Genomic DNA, 5,007 nt, shown 5'->3' on the forward strand with positions numbered 1-5,007 from the left:
CCCCCCCTCTGTTAGTATTGTGTTGTGTGGTGTATGTGGTTATGTGTAAATGTGACTACATATGTATAGGTGCCTGTGGAGACTGCAGGAAAACGTCTACTGTCTTGAGTGCTGTTCCTCTGGGACCATCCACCTTTTTTGGTTGCTTTTTAGGTAGGGTCTATCCAGAACCCACCAATTAGTCTAGGCTGGCTGGCTAGGCAGTTCAGGGACCTGCATGTCTCTGCCCCACCAGCACAAGCGTGTACCACTACCACCAGCTTTCTTAATGTGAGTTCTGAGTATTGAACTGGGGTCTTTGTGCTTGTAAGGCAAACACTTCACTGACTGAGCCACCTCTCCTGCCACAGAGTTGTTTCATTGTCTTTTCTGTTATATTAATAGAGCTGTTCCCTCTCTCCTCCCCATTCCTCTTCCTACTATCCTTCCTTCTGTTTATTGAGACAGGGTCTTACTAGGTCTAGTAAGCCTATGCTGGTCTTCAACTCATAAGCCTCTTGCCTCTGCCTCTCAAAGCTGGCACTGTGACAATCACACACACATGTTTTAGAAAGAAGAAGAAAAACTCTGGATGCTAGAATGTAGGCATTGACAAGACCATGAAACTCCTTTAGTCCCAGCTCACTCAGTAGCTATGAAGGGGAAGCATGGAGATTTGAGCAGGTGTCCAGAGCTTGCAGCTGAGCAGCAAGGCCTGGCCTCCAGCTCCTAGCTTTTCCATCTTTCATTCTAATTCGTCTTACTGCCTTGTAGTGTAAGTGTGCTTTCTGATTGATGGGCAAGTTCAGCATTTCTTCCTGTGTGTGCCTTCTGTGCAGCCTTGGTTCACAGATACAAGTATGGTCCCTCCCCCAAGGGTCATTGAAGCATTGTCTTTGAGGAAACCAGTATTATAACACATCACCGCATTCAGTGTGATGTTCAAGGTAGAGATATGTCAAAAGCACCAGGCTATTGGATAGGATAGAAAGGCTCAGAATCTCAAGATTAAGAAAGCTTCCCAGGCTGCCTCTGCTCCAGCCTAGTCTACAGAGAGAGTCTCAGGACAGCCAGGGATACACAGAGAAACCCTGTCTCAAAAAAAATGATCAAACAAACAAACAAACAAACAAGAAAGCTTCTGAGAGAAGGTGACACCGACTGAAGTCCCAAAGGATTAATAAAAGTAGGTAGAGGGAGGAAGAAAGGCCATCTCCAGAGGCAGGAAAGCCATGAGAATTTGTCTGGACTGAAGGGCAATGGTGTACAGCCCAGGTGCTTAGGTGTAGTACGGTGAGACAGAGGATGTGTTTGAACAGGAAAGTTCTGCACAATGTTGTAGATCTTTCATAGTTACGCTAAGGAGTTTAGCGTTTACCTTAAGGAGCGAGAAGCCTGGTGTTCTCAAGCAGAGACTACGTGTTTTTATTTAGTAACGAGATTCATTGGTGGCGTGGGATGGTTAGACGGGAGACTCGGGGCTTGCCAGGCCTTTCCGGGAAGGATTCAGTACTTTGGAGAACTGAGTGTCCAGGTGGAGACAGCAGGAGAGGCATCTGTTAAGAGAGGCAGGGAAATAGAACTGAGAGGATTCTGTGATTGGTTAGACTGCTGAGAAGCAGGGGCATGTGTTTGAGGCAGTTGGACACGTAGCCTCTGGAGAGAATGTGGGAGTGGCCAGCTTGGAGGGTAGTTGGCTTGTGAGGGAAGAGCATGGCCCTGAGAAGACAGGTGTCTCTTGCTATTATTGGATGTGTCATCATCATAGAGCGTTTGTCTGTGTCTAAATTGAATAAGCTGGAGCTACTGATATGACCCCCACAGTGGCTGAGTGGAGGCTTCACTGTTTACCTGCTGGGAAGGTGCTGGATGTTGACCTCCTCCTCTTCAGCTCTGAGACATTTGACACGAGGTAGACTTTATAGTCATCTTTCTGTTACTGTAATCAAATTTCTGGTGAAAAGAAACGTGTAGGAGGAATGATTTGTTTTGGCTCATGCATTGAGAACATGGCATCTGTCATGGCCAGGAAGGCAAACTGGAGTTCAGGGGCTGGGGACTGACTGGACCTTGGTACTCCTTACATCTCTGTACCAGGACGAAGAGGCCCTGGGGGAGGCCAGCATTCAGCTGATTTTCTCCTTCCATCCCTTTTTATTCAATCTGTGAATGTGTTGCCTTTCACATACCACGGGTCTTCCCTCTGCAGTTAAACTTCTGGAAACACCCCCACCTCATGGACATGCCCAGAAGTGTGTCTTCTAGGTGAGTCCAAGTGTAGTCTAAATGAGGATGAGCCATCTCTGTGTCGAATGCCAGTTCTGAAGCATCCTGGCCATCCCAAGCCCTCAGGAGCAGCAGAGCACATTGCATTCTTCCTAGCATGAGCTTAGCCTGACTCTACAATGGCACCCAGCAACTCCCCCACTTTATACCAAGGGAGACCGTTCACCTCAAACGCTGCCACACCTCTGGTGTTTGTGTCACATTGTCATTTCACAGATCATCCCAAACATTTCTCTGAGCCTCTGGGAGATCCTGATAATGATGGGAAATCTTTCCAAGTGAAGTTTCCTTCTTCCTTGCTGGCTCACAGTTTTTATGGTTTTTGTTTTATCTGTATGTTTTACCTGCATGTATGTCTGTGCACTGCTTCAGTGCTTGATGCCCTGGAAGCCAGAAGAGAGTATCAGATTCTCTGGAACTGGGGTTGCAGACAGCTGCGGGCTACTGTATGGATGCTGGGAATTGAACCCTGGTCCTCTACAAGCATAGCCAGTGGTCTTGCAGAACCATCTCTGGCGGCACAGAAGCTGGACCCATTTGTGTCTTGACAGTAAACCATGATGTAAAGTGAGTGAGTAGGAAGTGAGGTACTTCCCAGAGGTCTCTCTGGTGATTTGTGGAGAGAACAGTGCGTCTCCAAGTTCTGAGGTCAGAAAAAGAAATGTCCGAGGGATTAGAGTGCCCTGATAAGCTTGGTGCTGGAATTTACATGCCCATCAAAATGTCTTAGAAGATGTAACAGCCAGGCTGTTGTGACTGGTCCCAGGGCTATAAGGCCACTTGGTGAGCACAGCCGTGGTGAGCCAGCCTGGCTCCAGCAGTACAGCCTTTGGTCGGCTAGGTAAACAAACTTGTCTTCACACAGCCTGCTCCAGACATGGTTAGCAGAGTCTGGAATCTAGAGTTTGAACCTGAGACTCAGAGGTGTGTGGTGTTATACACCATCCAAGAGACAAGCAATGCTCCTCAGAGTCTAACTGGGATGTTCCCTTCTCTGGTGCTTAAGATGGTTGTATGCTTGCCACTAATAGTGATCATTTAGGAAGCTAGAGGCTATTTGGTGCACACTATATATGTGGCAACATAGACTCCAGGATCAGGATGGGCCCTGACTGAGGTCCCTTGCCTGTCTTTCTGCCTAATGTTAAATGAGGCCCTGCTTAGGATCTAATGGATACCCAGCAATTTGACCCAACCCATTATGCTTTGAGACTTGGCTGTTTCTTGCCTAGAGACGAGTCTGAAGAAAATGAAGAGTATGTACAAGCATTGGGAGGAGAGAGGGGGTGTGACTCCCAGTCACTCAGAGCTTTTTGCCTGCTCTGGTGGTTGATGGTATCCTCTTTAACTCCTGTGTAAACTGGTGAGCAGCCACTGGCCCAAGCATAGTCGACCTACAGCATCATGGCCCCTTCTGTGAGTGAGCTCAAGTGGGAAGTGCTAAGAACTGGCCCTGGGGTGGCTCCAAGGATGGCTTTTGGTCTTCCTCTGCTCCAATTTGCTTTGTCTTCATCTGGAATTGAATGTGGGTCACCGTGAGGACAAGATGAGACTTGGGCTGTTCTTGTTGAGGATGATGACTCCCTCTACTCCCAAAGCAAACGTTTGTTATTAATTCTGACTCACTCTGTGGTGACTTGGCTTATAGTCTGTGCTGCTAATGGAAATGAAGGCACCAGTGAATCCCAGGGATGGTCCGATTCCTCTACTAGAGCAGTTTAGAGTATATTACTCAAGATGTAGTCTCTTCTTTTCCAAAGAGCTCTATGTTAAAAATGAAAATGAAAAACTAGAGCTGCTAATAATTTCATATTGATCTCCCATTTCCCAGCTGACCACTAACGTAGTAAAACAAGGGATTTACTAGCTAGATGGTATCAATCTTGAAAATGTTTTTGCTCCTATAATTTATATACCTTAATCAGGATTGTGTATAAAATAAGACTAAAATCTGTTTTCTCTAATGGCTGTTTGAGTTCTCCATTACGGATGCTTGGCACTCCGCTGCCCTGCGTGTGATCATGGAGCACTGTAGCAGGGACTTTCCCAATATCTTACTGTGTGCAGATATTTAGTGTGGGTTATGTTTCTTAACATTTACAACAATTTTAAGAAATGGGGACTTGGGAATGGGGAGATGGTGTCTCTCTGGGAACATGCCAAAGGATATTACACGGAGGAGGGAGAGGCAAGTGAGAGGAGAGCTCAGCACCACAGGTGACCAATGAGCAAGTACAGCAGTGTAACCCGAGCAAGGACAGTTTATCAGGAGCACGTGCAGAGGCACGGGAAATGGCCGAGACTATGGGCCAGGGCCATCTTTGGCAAGTGATAGAAATAGCTGGAAAAAGAGGGGAAATTTGGGGAGTGTGTGCTTCCAAAATGGTGAATTAGGATTTGTAGTTTATATAGTCATGGAAATGAACCAATACTTGGAATTAGTGGGTAAACTAGACCCTTGGCTGCTTCGCTGAGAGTATGAATTTCACTTAGTGAAAATGTAGCCTCATTTATTTAAGTTCGACTGTATCCGCTGAACTTATTGTCAGGACTCAGGAGTGTCAGCCAGACTTGGTGCACACCTGTAATTCTAACACTTGGAGATAGAGGCAGCAGGGTCAGTAATTCAGCCAAGGTCATCCTTGGCTACCTAGAAAGTTCGAGATAGCCAAGGTTATATTAGAACCTACAGAGAGAGAGAGAGAGAGAGAGAGAGAGAGAGAGAGAGAGAGAGAGAGAGAG

General features: G+C 46.6%; 1 protein-coding gene across 3 annotated transcripts in view; it reads left to right on the forward strand.

The window, feature by feature from the left end:
* The window catches only part of Amotl1 (angiomotin like 1), a 62,484-nt gene that overhangs the window by 23,669 nt on the left and 33,808 nt on the right, over window positions 1–5,007 (forward strand). The window lies entirely within an intron of this gene.

This window comes from Grammomys surdaster, unplaced genomic scaffold (genome assembly GCF_004785775.1).
Source record: "Grammomys surdaster isolate TR1022 unplaced genomic scaffold, NIH_TR_1.0 138, whole genome shotgun sequence".
Classification (NCBI taxonomy): domain Eukaryota; kingdom Metazoa; phylum Chordata; class Mammalia; order Rodentia; family Muridae; genus Grammomys; species Grammomys surdaster.